At 44.5% G+C, this 25,415-nt stretch overlaps 1 protein-coding gene and 1 long non-coding RNA gene across 7 annotated transcripts in view; one reads left to right on the plus strand and one right to left on the minus strand.

The window, feature by feature from the left end:
• Positions 1-25,415, minus strand: part of ARB2A (ARB2 cotranscriptional regulator A) — a 792,581-nt gene that overhangs the window by 230,885 nt on the left and 536,281 nt on the right. The gene's annotated exons all lie outside the window — the stretch shown is intronic.
• LOC135060883 (uncharacterized) overlaps positions 1-25,415 on the plus strand; it is a 71,062-nt gene that overhangs the window by 36,780 nt on the left and 8,867 nt on the right. The window contains exon 4 of one of the 2 annotated variants that reach the window (XR_010247283.1): positions 8,447-8,598. The exons of the other annotated variant lie outside the window; for it this stretch is intronic. This is a non-coding gene — a long non-coding RNA (uncharacterized LOC135060883). Of the gene's footprint in view, positions 1-8,446; positions 8,599-25,415 lie in introns of those variants that run through there. 2 annotated transcript variants of the gene reach the window in all.

The following is a 25,415-nucleotide window of genomic DNA, read 5'->3' on the forward strand; positions in this document are numbered from 1 at the left end:
GAGAAACTGGGGACGAGTCCTCAATTCTGCCCTATCCATATGGAAAATCAGATAAGGACTTTTATATGACAAAGCCGCCAATTCTGATACACGCCTGGCCGAAACCAAGGCCAATAACATGACCACTTTCAACGTGAGATATTTTAAATCCACGGTTTTTAGTGGTTCAAACCAATGTTATTTTAAGAAACTCAACACCACGTTGAGATCCCAAGGTGCCACTGGAGGCACAACCGGGGGCTGAATATGCAGCACTCCTTTTACAATGTCTGAACTTCAGGTACTGAAGCTAATGCTTTCTGGAAGAAAATCGACAGAGCCGAGATCTGTATCTTAATGGAGCCTAATTTTAGGCCCATAGACACTCCTGCTTGTAGGAAATGCAGAAATCGACCTAGTTGAAATTCCTCTGTTGGGGCCTTTTTTGGCCTCACACCAAGCAACATATTTCCACCATATGCGGTGATAATGTTTTGCAGTTACATCTTTCCTGGCTTGAATCAGCGTAGGAATGACTTCCTCCGGAATGCCCTTTTCCTTTAGGATCCGGCGTTCAATCGCCATGCCATCAAAACGTAGCCGCGGTAAGTCTTGGAACAGACAGGGCCCCTGCTGCAGCAGGTCCTGTCTGAGCGGCAGAGGCCATGGGTCCTCTGATACATTTTCTTGAAGTTCTGGGTACCAGGCTCTTCTTGGCCAATCCGGTACCACGAGTATCGTTCTTACTCCTCGCCTTCTTATTATTCTCAGTACCTTTGGTATGAGAGGCAGAGGGGGGGAACACATAAAACGACTGGTACACCCACGGTGTTACCAGCGCGTCCACAGCTATCGCCTGAAGGTCCCTTGACCTGGCGCAATATCTTTTATAGCTTTTTGTTGAGGCGGGACGCCTTCATGTCCACCTGTGGCCTTTCCCAATGGTGTACAATTCTTTGGAAGACTTCTGGATGAAGTCCCCACACTCTCGGGTGGAAGTCGTGTCTGCTGAGAAGATCTGCTTCCCAGTTGTCCACTCCGGGAATGAACACTGCTGACAGTGCTAACACATGATTTTCCGCCCATCGGAGAATCCTTGTGGCTTCTGCCATCGCCATCCTGCTTCTTGTGCCGCCCTGTTGGTTTACATGGGCGACTGCCGTGATGTTGCCCGATTGGATCAGGACCGGCTGGTTTTGAAGCAGAGGCCTTGCCTGACTCAGGGCATTGTAAATGGCCCTCTGTTCCAGAATTTTATGTAGGGAAGTCACCTGACTAGACCAAAGTCCCTGGAAGTTTCTTCCCTGTGTGACTGCCCCCCAGCCTCAAAGGCTGGCATCCATGGTCACTAGGACCTAGTCCTGTATGTCGAACCTGCGGCCCTCTTGAAGATGGGCACTCTGCAGCCACTACAGTAGAAATACCCTGGTCCTTGGAGACAGGGTTATCAGCCTAATGCATCTGGAGATGCGACCCGGACCACTTGTCTAACAGGTCCCCCTGAAAAGTTCTTGCATGGAACCTGCCGAATGGGATAGCTTTGTAGGAAGCTAACATTTTTCCCAGGACTCGCGTGCAAAGATGCACCGATAACTGTTTTGGCTTCAGGAGGTCTCTGACTAGAGATGACAGCTCCTTGGCTTTCTCCACCGGGAGAAACACTTATTTCTGGTCTGTGTCCAGAACCATCCCCAGGAACAGTAGACGTGTCGTAGGAACCAGCTGTGACTCTGGACTGTTTAGAGTCCAACCGTGCTGTTGTAGCACTTTCCAAAATAGTGCTACCCCGACTAGCAACTGCTCCTTGGACCTCGCCCTTATAAGGAGATTGTCCATGTACAGGATAATTAAAACTCCCCTTTTTCGAAGGAGTATCATCATTCCGGCCATTACCTTGGTAACACCCTCGGTGCCATGTACAGTCCAAACGGCAGAGTCTGGACTTGGTAATGGTAATCCCGTACCACAAATCTGAGGTACTCCTGACGAGGATAGTAAATAGGGACATGCAGGTAAGCATCCTTGATGTCCCGGGATACCATGTAATCCCCCTCGTCCAGGCTTGCAATAACCGCCCTGAGCGATTCCATCTTGAACTTTAATTTTTTATACATGTGTTCAAGGATTTTAAATATAAAGAAGGGTCACACCGAACCATGCGGTTTCGGTACCCCAACCGTGTGGAATAGTAACCCCGTCCTTGTTGAAGTAGGGGCACCTTAAGTATTACCTGCTGGGAATACAGTTTATTAATTGCCTCTAGCACAGCCTCCCTGCCTGAGGGAGTTGTCGGCAAGGCATATCTGAGGAAACGGCGGGGGGAAGACATCTCGAATTCCAGCTTGAACCCCTGAAATACTACTTGAATGAAACAGGGATCCACCTGTGAGCGAGCCCACTGATCGCTGAAACTTTTGAGACGGCCCCCCACCGTACCTGGCTACACCTGTGGAGCCCCCGCGTCATGCGGTGGACTCAGAGGAAGCGAGAGAAGAATTATGATTCTGGGAACAGGCTGACTAGTGCAGCTTTTTCCCTCTTCCCTTGTCTTTGTACAGAAAGGAAGCGCCTTTGACCCGCTTGCTTTTCTGAAGCCGAAAGGACTGTACCTGATAATACAGTGCTTTCTTAGTCTGTGAGGAAAACTGAGGAAAAAATATTTCTTCCCAGCTGTTGCTGCGGATACGAGGTCCCAGAGACCATCCCCAAATAATTCCTCACCCTTATAAGGCAGAATCTCTATGCGCCTTTTAAGGTCAGCATCACCTGTCCAGGGACAGGTCTCTAATACCCTCCTGACAGAATGGACATTACATTCATTTTGGATGCCAGCCGGCAAAATATCCCTCTGTGCATCCCTCATATATAAGACGACGTCTTTAATATGTTCTCATGTTAGCAAACTAGTATGTTTGACAGGGTCACCGACCACGCTGCAGCAGCACGCTCTGCAGGTTTCAGTCTAGTACCTGAGTGTGTAAATACAGACTTCAGGATAGCCTCCTGCTTTTTATCAACAGGTACCTTCAAAGTGGCCGTTCCTAAAACGGCAGTGCCACCTATTTTGACAACCGTTTGAGCGCCTTATCCACCCTAGGGGATATCTCCCAGCGTAACTTATCCTCTGGCGGGAAAAGGTACGCCATCAGTAACTTTTTAGAAATTACCAGTTTCTTATCAGGGGGAACCCACGCTTTTCACACACTTCATTCATTCATCTGATGGGGGAATAAAACACTGCCTGCTTTTTCTCACCAAACATAAAAACCCAATTTTTAGAGGTTAATGTCAGAAATGTGTAACACATTATTTTTATTGCCGGGATCAAGTCACGGATGTTCCTAGTGGATTGTGTATATGTCTCAACCTTGTCGACACTGGAGTCAGACTCCGTGTCGACATCTGTGTCTGCCATCTGAATGAGCGGGCGTTTTTGAGCCCCTGATGGTCTTTGAGATGCCTGGGCAGACACGGGCTGAGAAGCCGGCTGTCCCACAGCTGTTACGTCATCCACCCTTTTATGTAAGAAGTTGACCTGTCGGTTAATACCTTTCACCTAACCATCCACTCTGGTGTCGGCCCCACAGGGGGCGACATCACATTTATCGGCATCTGCTCCGTCACTATATAAGCCTCCTCCTCAAACATGTCGACACAGCTGTACCGACACACCGCACACACACAGGGAATGCTCTGACTGAGGACAGGACCCACAAAGCCCTTTGGGGAGACAGAGAGAGAGTATGCCAGCACACACCAGAGCGCTATATAATGAGGGGATTAACACTATAACTGAGTGAATTTTCCCCCATAGCTGCTTGTATATACAATATTGCGCCTAAATTTAGTGCCACCCCCTCTCTTTTTTACCCTTTGAGCCTGAAAACTACAGGGGAGAGCCAGGGAGCTTCCTTCCAGCGGATCTGTGAAGGAGAAATGGCGCCAGTGTGCTGCAGGAGATAGCTCCGCCCCTTTTCCGCGGCCTATTCTCCCGCTTTTTTCCATATTCTGGCAGGGGTATTTTCCACATATATAGCCTCTGGGACTATATATTGTGGAGTTTTTGCCAGCCAAGGTGTTTTTATTGCTTCTCAGGGCGCCCCCCCCCCCAGCGCCCTGCACCCTCAGTGACCGGAGTATGAAGTGTGTGTGAGGAGCAATGGCGCACAGCTGCAGTGCTGTGCGCTACCTTGGTGAAGACTGATGTCTTCTGCCGCCGTTTTTCCGGACCTCTTCTTGCTTCTTGCTCTGTAAGGGGGACGGCGGCGCGGCTCCGGGACCGAACACCAAGGACTGGGCCTGCGGTCGATCCCTCTGGAGCTAATGGTGTCCAGTAGCCTAAGAAGCCCAATCCGGCTGCAAGCAGGCGAGTTCGCTTCTTCTCCCCTTAGTCCCTCGCTGCAGTGAGCCTGTTGCCAGCAGGTCTCACTGAAAATAAAAAACCTAAATCTATACTTTCTTTCTAAGGGCTCAGGAGAGCCCCTAGTGTGCATCCAACCTCGGCCGGGCACAAGATCTAACTGAGGCTTGGAGGAGGGTCATAGTGGGAGGAGCCAGTGCACACCAGGTAGTCATAAATCTTTCTAGAGTGCCCAGCCTCCTTCGGAGCCCGCTATTCCCCATGGTCCTTACGGAGTTCCCAGCATCCACTAGGACGTCAGAGAAAAAAACAGTACACAGACACCGTGAAAGTAAAACTTTATTACATACATGCATACCGACACACACATACTTACCTATGTTGACACGAGGCTCGGTCCACTTCTCCAAGTAGAATCCACGGTGTACCTGAAAATAAAATTATACTCACCAAAATCCAGTGTAGATCTGTCCTCTTCATTTTTGTAATCCACGTACTTGGCAGAAAAAGAAAACGCATTTACCCGGACCACGCACTGAAAGGGGTCCCATGTTTACACATGGGACCCCTTTCCCCGAATGCCGGTACCCCACGTGACTCCTGTCACAGAGGGTCCCTTCAGCCAATCAGGGAGCGCCACGTCGTGGCACTCTCCTGATTGGCTGTGCGCGTCTGAGCTGTCAGACGGGCATAGCATATGCCACTCCATTATCTTCAATGATGGGAACTTTGCGGTTAGCGGTGAGGTTACTCGCGGTCAGCCGCTGACCACGAGTAACCTCACCGCTGACCGCAAAGTTCCCACCATTGAAGATAATGGAGCGGCTATGTGCTATGCGCGTCTGACAGCTTAGACGCGCACAGCCAATCAGGAGAGTGCCACGACGTGGCGCTCCCTGATTGGCTGAAGGGACCCTCTGTGACAGGAGTCACGTGGGGTCCCGGCATTCAGGGAAAGGGGTCCCATGTGTAAACATGGGACCCCTTTCAGTGTGTGGTCCGGGTAAATGCGTTTTCTTTTTTTGCCAAGGACGTGGATTACAAAAAAGAAGAGGACGGAGCTACACTGGATTTGGTGAGTATAGTTTTATTTTCAGGTACACCGTGGATTCTACTTGGATAAGTGAACCGAACCTCGTGTGAACATAGGTAAGTATGTGTGTATGTTGGTGTGCATGTATATAATACAGTTTTACTTTCACGGTGTGCGTGTACTGTTTTTATTTGGGTATTTTTTTGCAGTAGAACTACAGGTACCAGCAGGCCCCCCCCCCCCCCCCCCCGCATGCTGGTACTTGTGGTTCTCCAAGTACCAGCTTGCGGGGGAGGCTTGCTGGGACTTTTTAGTACTGCTACAAAAAACAATACTCTTTTATTTGACACAAGGCTATCAGCCCCCCCATCCGCAGCCCTTGGATGGGGGGGGACAGCCTCTGGCTTCACCCCTGGCCCTTGGGTGGCTGGAGGGGGGGACCCCTTGATTTAAGGGGTCCCCACTAATCCAGGGTACCCCGGCCAGGGGTGACTAGTTGGGGATTTAATGCCACGGCCGCAGGGACCGGTATAAAAGTGTCCCCCGGCTGTGTCATTATCTCTCCAGCTAGTGGAGCCTGGTGCTGGTGTTGAAAATACGGGGGATCCCTACGTCTTTTGTCCCCCGTATTTTTTGCACCAGGACCGGAGGCAGAGCCTGGTGCTGGTTGTAAAAATACGGGGGATCCCCTGTCAATTTTCCCCCCGTATTTTTACAACCAGGACCGGCTCAAAGAGACCGAGGCTGATTATGCTTAGGAGGGGGGACCCCACGCATTTTATTTGGTGATTTTTAACCCATTCCCACTAAAAAACATGCTCTGATCTCTCCATATTATTTTAGTCAGTAAAAAAAAATATATATTCTTTTAAAAAATATATAAATACTACTTGTGGCTCCTAATAGACAAACCAAGTAGATAATCCCTTCTAATATAAATAGACTTGCTAATAGCAAAAAAAAAACCGGACTGAAATTGACGAAATGACTGTCGAAAAGCACTGTTGTCGAATCGACATTCTTCAATTGAATATACTTTTGTCGAAAAGCCGCATTTTTACCATTGCAGACATGTCGAATTTAACAACTGTCGAATTTCAAAAAGTCGAATCTGAAACGTCCGTTCGTCCGTTTTTTTTGTCGAAAAGTACTGTATTGCATTGTCGATTTTTTTTTTGTGTCGAAAATGCCCCGTTTTTCGACATTTGCGGCAATTCGACCGCAATTGCATATACCCCTATGTCTTCAGCAGCATCACACAGACCATGGTCTCAGCTGAAGATAATGTTGCTCTAAGTAGTTTAAAATGAATGAAAACTGCCATAATAACCCACATACACTTTTTGGCAAATACTTAAAAGTTCCACAGATCTTTCTTCCAAATCTCTGAGAAGCATCATAAATACTGCACAAAAATGCAGAGATGTTTACTCTTCCAAGTTATACTATTCATTTGCAAATAAGTGAAATGTAAAATAAATAACTGTAAATAAAAAACCCAAACGAATAACATTTTCAGAGATACAGGAAATCTTTTCCTGCCATAGGCGACGAGGACGCATCATGTGAAATTCTGAATTGAAGCAACAAAGACTGACTCCAGAAGATCAAGATGTCTTGCTGAAAAGTAACTTTTTTTTCTTAAACAGAAGAGCTACCAGCTTGTTAACAGGTTTCCTATGCAGTGAGATATTTATACAATGTTATCAATGTCCATGCATATAATACTATACTATAAGGAATGACATCTGTGTGAATTGATAATTGTTATCCGCAGGAAGTTCAGCCAATGACTTCCTGCAGCTGAAAGACTTCTGTTAAGATAAGATACTGACATGGAATCTTTGGATGTTACAATAGAACGGCTTTGCTTGCCTGGAGTACATTTGAGAAAGGGATCCATATATATGGGAAGTGTTATTAAGCAATAGGACAATCTAGGAAGGCTAGAAATTATGGGGTATATTTACTAAAGTGCAGGTTATCAGAAATGAAGATGTTGCCCATAGCAACCAATCAGATTCTACTGCAACATATCCAATTTTGAAAACCCATACTTTAGTAAATATACCCCTACAATTTTAAAATAGTAATATATCCCATTAAAGACTGAAGACAGCTGACTAATTAGTATCAGAAACATAGCATTATAGACATAAACTTTACAGTCACAGCCCCCAGGCCAATGTAGACACGCAACAAAGACTTAATGGTTGTCAAGCAAAACTGTACTAACAAAGAGACTATCAGAAAGAATTTCAGCGCAAAACAGAAAAATTCAGTACTGGTCAGCATATCCAAATAAATAATCCTGCCTCAAAGAGTAACGGAGATCTGATGTTCAGGCCATCTATCTGTTGCCCAGTTACTTGTATGGGCATGCATGCACTACCACCTGCTCACTTCCACCTGGAGAGTGCTTCCAGTTACAAAAAGGCAGGGTTGGCAGTCAGCCAGAATCAGGGTACACAATGGGGCAGGTGTATTATGCCTGGAGAAGGGATAAAGAAGTGATAAAGCAGTGATAAGTGCAAGGTGGTGGCGTGGACCACCAGCTGTGTAGGGATTCCGACCACCAGTATTTCACCGTCGGTATCCTGACCGCTGGGATCCCGGCAGCCGGCAACTTGATTGCCTCCCAGGATATAGGGGTTTGGGTTAGGGCAGTGGTTTCCAAACTTTTTGAATCACGGCGCCCTAGAATATCACAATTTTTTTCACGGCACCCCTAGGCCAAAAATTTCTTATTGAGAAATTTAGAAAGAAATATTACATTAAGTAGATCGCGTTTATATGTCATCCTTAGGGTCAGTTGTGTGGTGAGGGACAAGATTTGCTTCTGTTTGGCCACATACATTGACCATGAATAATTTGAATTGGTCCTGGACCACCAACCCAGGGCACCCCTGGGAGCCACGGCACACAGTTTGGGAACCTCTGGGTTAGGGTATGGTTCTGCTATCTCAGTTGTCACTGTTTTGGGGTCCAGGAAGGTTTTCCCTATTTTTCCATTCTCTTCTCCCAGTTTGCTTTTTGTATAAAATTGTCCACTAAGTTTAATTTTCTTCTCCCAGGTACAATAATTATATAAAAGGCGCTCACCAAGAATCCGTATACCAGTCTACAAAAACTTACACACCTGGCTAAAACAGTGACTTACATGGCAAGAGAACATGGTAACATCTGAAGTTAGGTAACAGTCTACAATGAATGCTGAATATCTTGTCCAAGATATAAAAAGCTGTGTGAGTTTATTATATTGGAGAATAAAGAAAAAGAACATAAACTATACTTATATACGTATATATAAGGAGAACCACAAAATTGAAAGTTTCATATAAAAACTATAGATGTAAAATAGTTTGCATTACAATGCATCTTGTTATACAATGTTCTTATGTCATTGCAGACAAATGAAGCTCCGCACATATCTTTAGGACTCTGTACTCATGACATCTCAAACAGTTGAAAAAACTGAGAAACACGTGGAGATGGGATGGCCATCAGTGGCTTAAACATCAATGATGCCATTGGTGGTTAACATCAATGGCATGATCACATTAACGGGGAACAACTGATGGTTTTCATCCATTGATGGAGATCCCCGCTGTGTGGAATGGCAGATGGTTGTCCAATTATGGAAGGGTGAAGGTCTTAAAGGTGCCCATACACCTAAAGATTTATCTTCCAATCTGGCTGGTTGGAATGAAAATATGGTAATGGATGGGAGCAAATGACATGGATGGGACCATTTCAAATGGTCAATTGTCATTTGCTCCCATCCATTACCAGATTTTCATTCCAACCAGCCAGAATGGAAGATAAATCTTTAGGTGTATGGACACCTTTAGTGAGCCGCCAGGGGCAGGCCTGAGCTCTGTGTTGTCTATGTACTCGCAACTAACCGTTGGGATTCTGACTGTTTGGATGCAACGGTCGGCATTCTGACCATTGGGAAATCAACCACTGGGATCCTGACTGCATTCCCCAAACAGTTCCCCTGTTTGAAAAGCTACAACTCTCTCTGCATGTTGAGTTAGAGAAGGACCGCCCCACTGGCATGGCAGTCTGTTGCAGAGGGCCGTCATAGAGGAAGGTGGACCTATTTCGATAAATATAAATACTCCAATTATTACATGTATATTATTCATCGCAAAAATGCGTAGCATTTCTTAGATTCATTTCAAATACTGACTTTATTTCCTTTTTAAAGCTGTACTATCACCTGGAGGAGGGTCATACCAGCTCTGTCCCTTTACCAGAACCCAGAATACTTTTCTGTATATCTGTTTCCTGAGGATTCTGTCCTGGATTTCACAGACACTGAAAAATGGGCAAAATTAAAATGGCTCCGTTCTACAACCATTTCAATTCAGTGAGCAAAGATGTCCACCACTAAAAGTGGTAATATAGCTATAAGGGAGTTCAGCAAATAGTAGGTTAATCAAACCTGAGTGTGGATCAACTATCAATTCCGAGGAATTGGGGAGCACCATATGGATATATGTGACCCATATCTTTATTGAATAAAATGGAACTCCGCAATGCTAGAAAAAGGTTATCTTGTGTAAATTATGCAAATGATGCAACAAATAAGCACAATAGGGTTACTGCAGCATTTCAGTTATTTTTTGTTAACAATTATTTCTATAGTGCAGGGCAGCGCAGAATGTTTGATCATGCTCATCAGTCCCTGTCTAAGGGGCTGATTTTCAGGTGGGAGTAAAGCAAACAGCAGCAAGTAACTGGCAAGTGGGGTAAACCATGCTGCACTGCAGGCGGGGCACATGTAATTGTGCATCTGGGCTAAACCTTTGTGCACTGCAGATGGGGCAGATGTAGATTTAGATTTAGATTTTGCCAGAGAAATTTAGATTTCGGAGGGGTGTGTCCAAACTCAAATCTAAATTGCAGTTTAATAAAAAAGCAGTCCAGTATTTGTGTGTTACATGCAGAAGCAGTCAATATTTACCCTGCATGCAAAAATATTACATTTATTTGTACAGGATGTGGTTTAGATCCCGGCAGTCGGAATACCGACACCTGTCAGAATGCCAGTGCCGGAATCCCGAATAGGGGGGTTAGGATTAGGTACCACAGAAGTATTTTCGGTTTAGGCACTACGGGGGGAGGGTTAGCGTTAGGCACTAAGGGGGGAAGTTAGGGTTTGGCTGCGGGAAAGGAGGGTTAGGGGGTAGGGGAGAGGGTATGTACTGGTGCAAAGTTACTTGCTTTTTCATGTTCTATTCCCACCTCAGAAACAGATTCTAAATTCTCTACCACACATAGAAGAACACTAAAATGTGTGGGTGGGGCAGAGGTGAGTGGTCTGCTTTGGGAGTGGTTGGGGCAGAGGTGAGTGGTCTCTTTTGGGAGGGTATGCTGGGGTTAATGGTCTGCATCTTGGAAGTAGTCTTAAGGGGGGTACACACGGAGAGATCAGTGCTTACATTTCTAAGCAATCTGACTAGATTGCAGAGAATTTAAGCACGGATCTCTCCGTGTGTATGCCCTACAGCGATAGCTATGCGCTGCGCTATCGCCGGTGCTAGATTGCAGGTCGCTCATTTCACCGCTGGGTGAAATGAGTGCCCCCCTGATCCACCCCCCTCACTCAGCACATAGCGCGCTGTGCTGAGCGGGGTGAAAGATGTGTGCTGAGTCAGTGGTCACTGATAGTAAGAGAAAAGCCCTGTAGACAATACGATCTATTAGTGACAGCTCAGCATACTCTTACTAAGACAATAGGCGTGCCTATGCACAGAATCCATGGAATCAGCAATGTGAGATAACAATGCTAATCACTGTGCTACCATACCACCAAATTGATCTACATATTAATTAAAACAACACTTATATTTCCTGTGTAACAAACTGGACCCGGTTCTGTAATATTACTTTATTTACTCGGCCCAGTGAATCAGACACACAGATTATCTAATACCAGTAGATATAGTTCAAGTCATATGGTAACATGTTAACACTAATTTTTAGTTCATTCATATACAGACTAGAATTGAACATTTTCAGGGCAGCAAAACTCTGAGTCATGTTCCAACACAGTTACAAAGCCAAGTGATGAGCAAGATTACAAGGGAAGGTCCCCAACACTACGCTCTTCACATCACAGATGGATGTAAAGCTTTACAGCAAGGTTATTTAAACAGAGCCAGCTGCATTTCCACTGCCTTGACAGGATAACACAACATTCACTTTTCCTGCACTTTGAAGACGCAACCTTAGTTCTTGAAACCTTTGGCAAAGCAGAGGAAGGAAAATCCTGAAAAACAACTAGTTGTAAGGGATTACTGGTGTCAAAAAGGCACTTTGAGGGTTACTTGCATTTCTGAAACAAATTTATCTGTCACAAGTTATAGTATGCAACAGAGATGTATTGTTTTGCCATTTAAAAGACAGCATCAAAAACGTCCTTTTCCCTCCACGCAAAACAGGAGGGGAAAAACAACTAAAACAAGCTGCTACTGTATCTGCAAACATAAGTACTGCAAGTAAAAGGAGTACAACAGTGCAGAAAACAATGCAAAGTTACATATTTTTTTATCTAAAGATCTAGTCCTTCAATATGACAAAGAACTGCTGTGTGGACACAACTGTAACCAATATAGAGCAGAACCGCACAGAGCTGTGCCGTGTCATATTCAAGGACACGAAAAGTGCTCAAATTAGAAACTAGGAAAATAAAACAATGCATATGGCAAAAATTACAGGATGCTACATTATAACAAGCCAATTTATTTTAGTCATTTTAACCCATAAAATAATATACGTTATGGTAAGAACTTACTGTTGGTAACGGTATTTCACCTAAGTCCACAGGATCCACAGGATAACAATGGGATATGATTAAGCGACAGCGGACTTGCACCAATCGGTCAAAGCTTTCTGGTCTCCCAGCATGCAACGGGCCATTCCATATATCCCCGCCTCCTAGCTCAGGCAAATCGATTGTATTCCAAAGCTCAAGGCAGGAGCATCATAGATAGACCTAATCAGGCGAGAAGAACACACATGCACAGCCTTCTGTACAAGAAGGAAGAGGTTAGTGAGTAAAAGGATCCTCAAATCAGGTGCGTCAGGGTGGGATCCCTGTGGATCCTGTGGACTTAGGAGAAATACCGTTATCAACGGTAAGTTCTTACCATAACGTATATTTCTCCAGCAGGGTCCACAGGTTATCCACAGAATAACAATGGGATTTCCAAAAGCAACTTAGTGGTGGGGATGCTCCTGATTGGACAGGAGAATCCTTCGCCCGAATTCAGCGTCATGAGAGGCAAAGGTATCTAAGGCATTATGTCTAATGAATGTGTTCATGGAAGACCATGTGGCTGCCTTACATATCTGCTCTACTGAAGCACCACGTTGTACTGCCCATGATGGACCTACCTTACGAGTAGAGTGAGCAGAGACATTAGCCGGAACAGAGAGATCAGCTTGAGAATATTCTTCTGAAATCGTCATCCAAAGCCATCTTGCCAGTGTCTGCTTATCATCAGGCCATACTCTCTTGTGAAATCCATACAGAATGAATAGAGTATCTGTCTTTCTGATAGCACTGGTACGATCCACGTAGATCCAGCGATATATCTCCCGCAGAAAGGCCCGGTACCTGGAAAGCCGGGACTACAATTTCTTCATTAAGGTGGAATTTAGACACCACCTTCGGAAGATACCCAGATCTAGTTCTTAGAACAGCTTTATCTGGATAAAAAAAAATCAGAAATAGGGAACGACATGATAAAGCCCCTAAATCTGATACTCTTCTAGCTGACGCCATAGCCAGTAGGAAGAGAACTTTAGCTGTCAACCATTTAAGATCCACTATATTAAGTGTTTCAAATGGGGCAACTTGAAGGGCTTTCAGGACTAGACTTAAGTCCCAAGACACTATAGGAGGAACAAAGGGAGGTTGAATGCGCAGCATTCCCTGGAAAAAAGTATGCACATCCTGTAAGTTGGCAATTTTCTTTTGGAACCATACAGGCAATGCCGACACTTGCACTCTCTAGGAATCCACCTTCAAACCTTTATCCATTCCTGCCTGAAGGAATGCTAAGACCCTGAAAACTTAAACTTAGGGTCCATTTTCCGCTCACTGCGCCAATTAATATAGGTTTGCCATATTCAGTGATAAATGCGAGCTGAGGAAGGTTTCCTTGCTCTAAGCATAGTTTGAATTACCTGTTGTGAGAATCCTCTTGACTTCAGGATAGAGGTTTCAAGAGCCACGCCGTCAAAGACAGTCGATCCAGAGGTCTGTGATAACAAGGACCCTGCATCAGTAGATCTGGACGTTGAGGGAGCAGAAGTGGAGCATCCATCGACATTCTCTGCAGATCTGTGTACCAATGCCTTCTGGGCCAGGCTAGAGCTATTAGTATCACGGCACCTTTCCCTTGCTTTAATGTTTCTCACCACCCTTGGTAATAGGGTGATTGGAGGAAACACATAAGCCAGATGAAAGACCCATCTCACTGACAGGGCATCCACATAGATCGCTCTGGGATCCTTTGTTCTTGACCCATATGCAAGCACTTTGTTGTTAGACGGGATGCCATGAGGTCTATCTCTGGCAACCACCACTTGTCTACTAGAGTCTGGAAGACCTCTGGGTGAAGAGCCCATTCACTTGCCCGAATGGCGTATTGACTGAGAAAGTCCACTTCCCAGTTTAGGACTCCCGGAATGAATAATGCAGACAAGGCTGGAAGATGATGTTCTGCTCACTTTAGTATGTGACTTGTCTCCATCGCTTTTTGGCTGCGAGTTCCTCCCTGATGGTTGAGGCACGCTACTGCCGGTGCATTGTCTGAGCGGATCTGGACCGGTTTTCCCAGAAGAACGTCCTTTGTCTGAATCAGTGCCATGTATATGGCCCGAAGTTCCAATATATTTATTGGCAGGCAACCTTCTTCCTTGGTCCATTGCCCCTGGAAACACAACCTTCCTGACACAGCTCCCCAGCCCTGGAGACTGGCATCCGTTGTCAGAATTTCCCAATCTGATATCCACAAGGGTCTCCCCTTGTCCAGATGGGATGTCTGTAGCCACCAGGCTAATGACCTTCTTCTGTCGTAAGCACCATAGTCTGTATTTTTATTGTCTGATACAGCCCATTCCATTTGGCAGGAATCAGACGCTGCAGAGACCTCGAGTGCAATTGTGCATACTCCACCATGTCGAATGTTGACACCATCAAACCCATCACACGCATTGCTGCGTGAATGGATACCTTTTGACTGTGTAGCAAGTCCTGAATCCTTGACTGAACCTTATATCTTGTTCAGAGGTAACATTACTCTCTGAAGACTTTAATCCAGTACAGCCCCCAAGTGAGTCATCCGCTGTGACAGAACCAGAGACGATTTTGCCCAATTTATGAGCCACCCGTGTTTCTGCAGACACAATATTATCTGTTGCAGATGACATAGGAGCAATTCCTGCGACTGTACCAGGATTAAAAGATTGCCGGGGTATGGAAAAATTCTTATCCCCTGCTGTCGGAGATAAGCTGCCATTACCACCATAATCTTGGTAAATACTCTGGGGGCTGTGGCTAACCCAAAAGGTAGGGCCTGGAACCGAAAATGCTGTTGGAGGATAGCGAACCTGAGATAGCACTGATGGGACAGTGCTATAGGAACATGTAGTTAAGCATCCTGTATATCCAGGGATACCATCTAATCCCCTGGCTCCATGTCCAAAATGATGGAACGTAAGGTCTCCAAGTGAAACCGAGGTACCCAAATTTATTTGTTCAGCAGTTTGAGAATGAGAATGGGCCGAAATAACCCATTTGGCTTCTGAACTAAAAACAGGTTGGAGTAAAAACCCTGTCCTCGTTGTGCAGGAGGAACTGGAATGACTACTCCTGACTGAAGCAATTTCTGAACTGCCTATTGCAAAGCCCTGGCCTTCGTCTCTACCCAAGATGGGCTGGTACAGCAAAAACCTTTGAGGAGGGTACTTTTTGAAGGCAAAAGCATAACCTAGAGATACCGTATCCTGCACCCTAGCATCTGTTGTATACTGCTGCCATATATGTTTAAACTTGTCGAAGTCGAAAATATTATTGTCACACGCATCACGTACAAACACCACACAGATGGCCTCCGTGCGTGTACTTGTTCTGCCGTACGTGCACATGCCCGCAAGTTGCATAAAATCGCTCACGCGGTAGTGCGTATTAGCGTGTGGTATGAGTAATTACGGTAGCATATGTATTTGCATGGAAAAGCCAAAGACACATTTCATATTTAATCCACATAGTGCACGATTTACACATAGCCCACATGCACCACACCAGCGAGTTACACTTAAAGGTACAACAACAAAGGGATTCACCTTTACAGGATATGAGGGGACAGAATTAGGTTAGGAGGTGGTGTTTGGTATCCAGCAGTACAGTATTTTAAGAGCAATATTCCCGGAGCAGTTTGCAGAAGATAGCACGCTCCTGCGCATAGATATGCGCAGGAACAGAATATTAATATTACACTATATTTACTGTACTCTGATATTCGGCGGGAACCCAGTGGAGACCATCTGCAAGTGCACCTGGACCAGGTATCGCCCACCTATTCAAACCGACCTATGACCCCTCCTGTACTGTAAATGACCAGCCCTTTGACCTATGGGTGAAGAGATTACAGTTTCTATTGTATCATGATTTGGACAAATGTATAAAAGCCACGCTGCCTGGCCGGTCATTCACATTCTCTGAAGGTCATCTATCTTGATTGACTGAGGACCGGGACCTGGTGGCGCTGGCGAAACAAACGTATGTATCATTGATTGTAGCCTTTTCTCTCATTGTGTTTGTATTATCGTTGTAACCCCCTTTGAGTAAATAACTGTTGGTGGGTCGGATCCCAACATATTTAAATACAATTGGTGTCGTGTTCCTTTCCTGCTAAAGGTTTAAAGTGTATTTCAGCCACACGTGTAGCTGCATTGTGCTTACAGCGTGACGGTGTGTGTGTACGCAAAGTGTGTACTTTGTACGTCCGTTGCGGCGTGTGTACGCAAAGTGCGTACACGGTACGGGCCTGTGTACGCTAAGTGGGTAAAAAGTACGTAGGTTAAGGATTACATCTAGTGGCCGCAGCGGCTCGAATTTCAGTGTAAAAGGTATTGCTTTTTCGTCCTGTAAGTTAACCAGCTTTAACAAACTGAAGAAGGTGACCCCCCACCCTGGTGTCCCCCAGGTGGAGGCCTGCACCATCAGGCTGATGGCTTATTATCTGTTTTACCAACTGGTCCTCTGGCAGCCCAATAATTTTTAGTCTTACCAGACTTGTTGTATTGGGACTGCCTGCTATCACTTTTGCCTTTAGCTTTTCCTTGAGACCGAAAGGGCCGAAACTGTAGGTTTGAATTTGTATGTGGAAGAAAACTCGACCTTCTTGGTGTCTGCTGCTGACTCCAAAATATCTGTCAATTCTTTACCAAAAAGAATATCTCCAGAAAAGGGCAAAGATTCCAAAACCTTCTTAGATTCTGAATCAGCTTTTCACATACATAGCCAAACTGCTCTGCAAGCAGCTATTCTTGAAGCTGATTCCCTGGAGGCAATAGTACCCATATCCAATGCTGCTTTTTCCAAGAACATTGCAGCCTGTTTTATATGTGCTATATGGGATTTTTGCTCTCTAGATGCTATTGAAAAATCCCCCTCCAATGCATCAGCCCAGGCAGTCACTGCCATTGCCATTCAAGCTGAAGCTATGGCTGGCCTTATGACTGCCCCAAACAGGGAAAAAATGGTTTATAGAAAACCATCCACTCTCCTATCCGTGACAGCATTTAATGATGTTGAAGGCAAAGGTAATGTAGATTTTTGAACTAATCGAATCACATGCGTATCTACTTTAGGAGCCACCTCCCTTTTTAAACAATCCCCAGCTGGAAGAGGATAATTGGAATTCCATTTCTTAGGAATTCTAAACTTATTAGGTGTAGCCCAAGCCTCTTCCATGATTTCCGTCAGCTGATCTGACCCTGGAAACTCAGTCTTAACTGTTTTGGAACGTTTAAACACAGGTGCCTTGGTTTTTAACACAGGCTCTGCTGAATCCTCTAAGGATAGAATGGCTTTCATTGCTTTAATTAACTCCGCTATATCCACTGAGCTGAGACCTCTCTCCTCATCTTCGTATGCCATATTAATTGAGCTTTCACCCTCTGATGAATCCCCATCTGAACCATGTGTAGCCTGTGAGGATGAAGATTTACTACTGCTGCTGGAAGTGATACACCACAAGTGGGAAGCTGCATGTAAGGGTTAATCGTGTAACCTATCCCCGGTACAGGAGTTGGAGGAATTATCCGTTCAGCTATACTGGATAAAGGCCCTCATTCCGAGTTGTTCGCTCGGTATTTTTCATCGCATCGCAGTGAAAATCCGCTTAGTACGCATGCGCAATGTTCGCACTGCGACTGCGCCAAGTAACTTTACTATGAAGAAAGTATTTTTACTCACGGCTTTTTCTTCGCTCCGGCGATCGTAATGTGATTGACAGGAAATGGGTGTTACTGGGCGGAAACACGGCGTTTCAGGGGCGTGTGGCTGAAAACGCTACCGTTTCCGGAAAAAACGCAGGAGTGGCCGGAGAAACGGTGGGAGTGCCTGGGCGAACGCTGGGTGTGTTTGTGACGTCAACCAGGAACGACAAGCACTGAAATGATCGCACAGGCAGAGTAAGTCTGGAGCTACTCTGAAACTGCTAAGTAGTTAGTAATCGCATTATTGCGAATACATCGGTCGCAATTTTAAGAAGCTAAGATTCACTCCCAGTAGGCGGCGGCTTAGCGTGTGTAACTCTGCTAAATTCGCCTTGCGACCGATCAACTCGGAATGAGGGCCAAAGTCTGTGCAAACATAGCGTAAGGTGGATCAACCTGCACCTGAAACTGCCTTGTATTTTTCAAGAACCCCTGGTGAAAACTAAAACAATTTGCACACAAACCATCCTGAACCAGATCCTGAGAGGATAACACAGCTTTGCAAGTCAAACATGATATGACTGTTGGTGTTGCTGTGAGTTTATCTTCTTCACCTTTGCCGCTCTTAGACCTGATAAATAATCAACACTTCCACAGTGTACTACACAATTTGTGACTGTAATCACTTTAAGTTTTTTAAAGTGACATACAATCCGACCCTTCCCATGCACCAGCATTGAGGATCGGAATAAAACAAAACTGACAGAATATAGTAAAGTCAGCAATCACACTAGCAGTCAGTCTTATGTTATACATTAGTATAATAAGCAATGAGCACATCATCATTTACAACTAAATTTCAAGTTTGTAGGAGAACATATTACTGAATCATATTTAAACAGATATACCGTATTCAAACGCATTGCGAAAGAAACAACAGTATATGTATACAGACTCATATGCAACAGGCACTTATCTAACTATTCATACTCAAAAGGTACATAGAGACTTAGGGGATCATTCCGAGTTGATCGTAGCTGTGCTAAATTTAGCACAGCTACGATCATTCACTGACATGCGGAGGGACGCTGAGCACAGAGCTAGTCCCCTCCACATGTCAGTGCCAGCCCTCCCCACAGAAGTGCAAAAGCATCGCACAGCAGCGATGCCCTTGCACTTCAAGAGTAGCTCCCGACCAGCGCAGCTTTAACGTGCTGGCCGGGAGGTACTCGTTGCTCCCCGGCCCGCAGCGGCTGCGTGTGACGTCACGCAGCCGCCGCGGCACGCCCACCCAATGGTCTGGCCACGCCTGCGTTGTCCAGACCGCGCCCCCGTAACGGTGGCTTAACGCAGCCGTCCAGCCCCCTCCCGCTGAGCGACCGCCTCTGCCTCAGAGGCGATCACTAGGCAACGATGGATGGCATGCGCCGGCGCACTGTGGCACGGGCGCATGCGCAGTTCCGCCCCGATCGCTGTGCTGCGAGAAACTGCAGTGAGCGATCGGGTCAGAATAACCCCCTTAGTGCTGTATTACCCGTACTCAGTAGAGTGGGATACAGCAAGACTCACCTCGCTTCTAGGACCGATCAATACGCTAGCGAACGCTGAGTGAATCCAGACACTACTAGTGTACACTGTCGCTCCATGAACCTATGGTGAACACAGACGCACCAGTCACACAGCCGCCTATGCTGCGACTGGGTCCCCCTCGTGTACAGTGTCTGAGACGGAAGCGGGAAAACAGTTCATGGAGGGAGACTCGGAGGAAACTGGTCACGAACCGGGGGAAGGGGTGACCGGGAAAGTGTCTGACTCCTCACTGCTGACATCAACCCTAGGGATCGCGGCCTCATACTATTCCTGGAGCCTATGATCCCTAAGGCCTAGCGCTGGTGCAACCGAGGTGGCAATCGCGTCAGCGACTGTTTGGTAGTCTCCTCCCAAAACAGTGCGGCTGTGTCCGTATTCCCCTTCTAAGCAGAACCGATGCCTTACCTTCTCCCTGTGCTCCGGCCACAGCCTGGTAACGTCTGCTGGACCTGCTAGAATATCAGACACAGACGCCCGCCGAAACAGCACTGTACTCGTGGGTAAGCGTTGTCGCGACCCGGCGGAGAGTTGTTAGAGCGACTCTTTCTAAAGGTACGTATAAGATGCTGTTTAGAAAGATTGCTCAGAAAACATAGTAAGACTATAAAAAATAAAATAAAAAAGCTTAGAGCTGCTAAAACCAGCACAAAAACTGATTGTGTTAATGTCAATGCCCGTACTAAAAATAGACAAGATCTTTGGACACCAAAAGAGAGATTAACAGGATCTTAATACGTTTCTTTTGAAAGTATGAGTATGCATTCTCATTTATAGCCCCGTACCTGAATTACTACTGCTAATCAATTTTAAATGTTGTGCCATTGTATCAATATTGTAAGTTCTCACAAGCAGGGACCTCCTCCCTAATGTACTTTTCCTTCCCTTACTTTTACCATAATCTACTCCCTACTGCCTGCAATGGCTGCCTATTATGATTGCTGATGCGACAGTGTTTATACAATGTACGAGTCCTGCAATGTTCCATACCGTGGGGTGTTTTTATTGAAGTTCAATTTTGTATTCGATTTTAAGTATGATTTAAAATCGACTGAAATCAAATTAACATTCTTTTTCATACATCAAATCACAATTTACTAAAGATTTGATTTCAAAATCGATTTCGAATTTGTTCAATTTTGACTAGTGATTTTGTGTTCAGTTTAGGATATCCATTTCAAAATCACCTATAAAATCGAATGCAAAATCAAATACAAAATTGAAAAAAAAAAAGTCCTCATTTATTTCTATTGGTCTAAATATATCACATGCAAGAAGCTGCTATGGTTCCTCAAATTGTGGTTTGCGTACATCACCAATGGTGGGGATCTGCGCATGCACAGGATCTATTCCGTGCATGTGCAGAACGTGTCCTGCGTCGTCGCACAGACTGCTCCTAAGCCACAGCCTGTCCCTGTTTGGGGGTGGGGAATCTAAAGATACAGGAGCGATGTGCACTGCATCCCTTTCTGAATGGGGCCCATAATCCCTACAGCCACAATGATGTGCACAGATTCTCAAGTGTTTCTTGATTTGTTTAAAAATTTATAAAAATATCTAAAATCATGTAATTTGGTCCTGTCACGTAAAGCCTTTATACTGTAGTATTATTAATATCTGGCATGATCCACTGACAGACAATATGGCGACTGTACATGTTGAGGATGTGCAAAATTATTTTAAAAACCCAGCAGCCCTGAAAAGTACAGAGACGCCCAGAGGAGCCATCGCAAAACCACAGAAACTGTGTACACGAATATCTTTCGATAATAGCTCGATTTAATCAATGGCCACACAGCATGGCATCCTGAACAGAGGCATGCTGCTTGTGTACAGATTTGCAGGGGCACCCAGCAACACGCCCCAAAAACAACAGCAACACGCCTGTGTTTTTGCCACTCCCTCATCTCTACTTCTTAAGGCATCTTCTTAAGGTTTATGGAATAGAATGTTGTCTAGAAGCTAAAATCGCTTGTCTGCTATTAGTCTATTACTTTGGGGATTTGTAGTTACATTTTTTAGTTTGATTTTCAATTCAAATATTAGTAAATCTGGGGATCCTATATTTGTGTATGTAAGTACCGATATTTTACCGGTATTCGATTTTGAGTGGGATTTGGTTTTATATTTGATTTTGCCTTTAATAAATCTCCCAAAATAACAAAAACATATGCCCTGTAAGTTATACCTCTTTCAGACTGCATAGCCGGGTCACACCTGGGATTTGTACACGGGTCATTCCCGGATGCAACCCGACTAAGATCCCTTTCAGACTGGCGACCTGGCTTATTGCCGGGTTGGTGACGTCACCACTGACGCGTGCAGATGCGGTGTTTGGAGATAAGATGATCTCCTAGAGCTGCCTCTTCCTATTCAGTGAATGGGTGCTGGGTTGCATAGACTTGGCCTACACGTTCACACACGACCACGAGCCAGGCTGAACCCTTGCTCAACTCTGCTCACTACCCAGGTTGAAATACCGGGTCACTCGACCTTTTCATACCACGCCACGACCCGGGTTGTTGCACATTCACATGTAATAACCCAGGTTATTGCTGGTGGGCTGAAAGGGGAATTACTTTTTTATACCATGTCAGTATAAAGCAATGTTCTGTACTGTAAGTCACTTTTCTTGTTTTGTTCATTCTGTTTCTGCTTACCCCTTGTAGTGTCATTTAACAAAATAAATAATAATAATAATAATAATACTATATGCTTAACTCCTTCTGTAAACAGGATCTAATTTCTCTGAATAATTGCATTCATTACTAATAAATCAACCATCAGAGTCTGCTGCAATTAATAGCGCAGTTTAGATAAGGAAAGTGAATGTCTGGATGTTCACTCTGGATTACTTACACCTTCTGCACACTGGCACTCGTGCTTAGGCCCAGCCCACACAATGGCTGTCTGCACTCTCTGTAGGTAATGGTGCTACTTTTAAGTGGTCTTAAACCTTGTTCATGAGTCTTTGAGAGACTGATGATCCAGAAATATCACTTTGTTCCAGCAGAGACCACTCTACTGACTCATTTACAATCTTTTCGTTTGAATCACTAGAATCACGTCTACCTTTCAGTAGTATCTCAAGTAGTGTTTCCCTCTGCACGGTGACAATCTGTATAGCATTCTCCTTTTTGAGTGCACAACTTGTTATTTGGTGACTTAAGCATTGAATAGAATCTGCAGTGTCAGAAAAAGCCTTCAGACATTTCCAGTAAATGAGATACAAATGCTGGTGTATATTTATAGCTTTTCCTAATTCCAGTGTGATACGGCAATCAAACTTCTGGTGCAGACACAAAGGCAGACAATTTTGGAATGAAATGCAGCACATTTGTGGTTCTTGTACACTCCGTCAGCTTTCACAGATAAAATTGGAATGATTAGTGGCTGAATCATAGCTTGTTGTGAGTCTCAGTGATGTCACTACTTTCTAGAGATTTGATTGACTGAATTCTCATGGATATTAGTTCAGCTGTGAATATGGCAGCTTATTCTGAGTAGAGGGGACTGGCATATAGTCAATAGGATTGTTGAAAGCTGCACACCTATATTAGGCAACCAGCTCATATCCAAGAAGGTTTGCATTACCTACTCCCTGCCCCCTCCCTCCCCCCACCCCCCTAGCCCAGATTGATATCCAGAATGGAGTGGTTTAACTGTGTACCCTGCCTTGGGTAATAAATAAGTTGGCCAACTAGGACAACAGTCTGGTGTCACCAATTTTCTGCTAGAATTTTGGAAGCAAGGGCTGCTAGGTCCCATGTACACTTGTAAAGAGCGTTAGATTTGCCTCTTTTATCAGAAAAACTATTTATTTTAACCTGGGAAAGTAGACAAGTCACCTGCAGCCGCCCAAACTCTGCCATCAAGCTGGACACTGACCGAGGGGGCAGACTGGGTGGCTGATGATGCGATACATGGTGAATCGCATCATTGTAGCCACCCTCGTTGTATAATGTCGGTAATCTCAGAATTGTACAACGGGGGTCGTGGCTACAATAACACAGCCACACCCCCACCCTATTTCGTCGCATCACACCCTCTCCCCAACCCCTATTACAACCCAGCCCAACTATGTGCTGACCCGGGGCAGCCATGAAGCCGTCAACTATGAATTATGTGAATATGTCTCTATATACTGTGTGTGTGTGTGCGCGTGTGTGTGTGTGTGTGTATATATATATATATATATATATATACACATACACACACACACCTTACACAGAAAAATAAACATTAGCATTTAGGCTCAGAGATCTTAATGGTGGGATTCATTTTTGGTAATGGCTGCGAAACGCCTTAGGTAAGGTTGGTCAATGGTACTGTATGATCAGTACTGTATTTTTGTTAATTTTACCTCACAAAACATGGGGCAATGGAAATAGATGCAAGGGGGGCGAGTTGCAGTTGTAATTGTGTAGGAATGCCACAAACACAAACTGCAATGCCGATCTTGCCAGAGTCTGGAGGTACCATAAATGCGACCTAAAGCTGCACTTATTCATGGCCGCAAATGATTCATTGCTAATTATTAAAGATTATCTGCAACTGAGCATCGACAGCAGTTGAATTCCCCCCATACTGTAAGGATGGTGTCATTATTATTTCCAACCTAGCATTCACAGAAGCTGAATCATTAGAATTACTGAGCAGTAAGGTCCTGCAATTGGTAGTATCACTGTGTAAGTAAAGAGCATCACATACAGTACTGCTGAACTAAAGACAAGCACTTGCATACAACACATTGTCTTCATAGTTCACAAATCCTGATGCGGAGTACTGTTCCCATTGCCAATAACTAACCTCACAGTAATTGCTCATACTTCTAACACTGCCTCAGTGACATTCCTTATAGAAAACACCATCTAACATACTACCCAAAGTAGTTTTTAAAAGTCGAATGAGCACAATTTATGGCAAGTAGATATGAGGGTCACCACACACATACCGGAGCTGTAGACTGATAGCAGACTCGCTGTGTACGTTTACACTGAATCACTGAAAGACAACGGATGTGTAATTTGTTATATAGATTTTATTTTCCGCAATGTGATAAAATAAGGGGAACGGACTTGAGCTTTAAGACATACTGTACCAGAGATGTTTGAGGGAAAGTAGTTTGCAGCTGACTTATCCCAAGCGACTAGCTGGTTAAAAATGGTTAATTACTTTTACAGAGGTAAAAGTGACTCCAGAAACAACCTTAAAGCAACACATTACCTAATAGAGCCTTCAGAATATATAGCAATAACACGCACTGAGTATCTCTAATACTACAAGAGGCACCATAACCCACTAGTTTACAGATGATTTCCAGTGCTCTGCACATGTTTGGCTTCTGAAGTCCAGGCACTGAGCATATTAAATGGAAATCGCTTAATAAAAGTTACTGTCAGTATTATTATTTGACACTGGTTCTTAACCAGTCCAGATATTAATATAGATCTGTATATATTATTTATTATTATTATTATTATTATTTATTACCAGTTATTTATATAGTGCACACATATTCCGCAGCACTTTCCAGATAATATTTGGCCATTCACATCAGTCCCTGCCCCAGTGGAGATTACAATCTATATTCCCTACCACATGTACACAAACACTCACTAGGGTTCATTTTGTTGGGAGCCAATTAACCTATATAACGAACCAATGTTTTTCCAAAAAAAAAAAAAAAAAAAATTTACATTTTCATAGTCACATACAGCATGATAAAGGGATGACCAATCCGCAGTTCATTCTATAATTAAATGAATAATGTGGTTTGTGGTGTGCACCGTTATCAATAAGACAAAGTTTGTAAGTGTCAAATTGTTCTCTTAGTTAAGTTAGTCAATAGGGAGATATGTTTTTCTTTAATATAGATAATCAAAAGTAGATATGGAATATCAAAAAGGAGGAAAACTTATGTCCAGGAATATACCTTTACATAACTCAATGTATTTTAAACTAAGATACTATTGGTGGATAATTGATCCC

This window comes from Pseudophryne corroboree, chromosome 1 (assembly GCF_028390025.1).
Source record: "Pseudophryne corroboree isolate aPseCor3 chromosome 1, aPseCor3.hap2, whole genome shotgun sequence".
Classification (NCBI taxonomy): Eukaryota; Metazoa; Chordata; class Amphibia; order Anura; family Myobatrachidae; genus Pseudophryne; species Pseudophryne corroboree.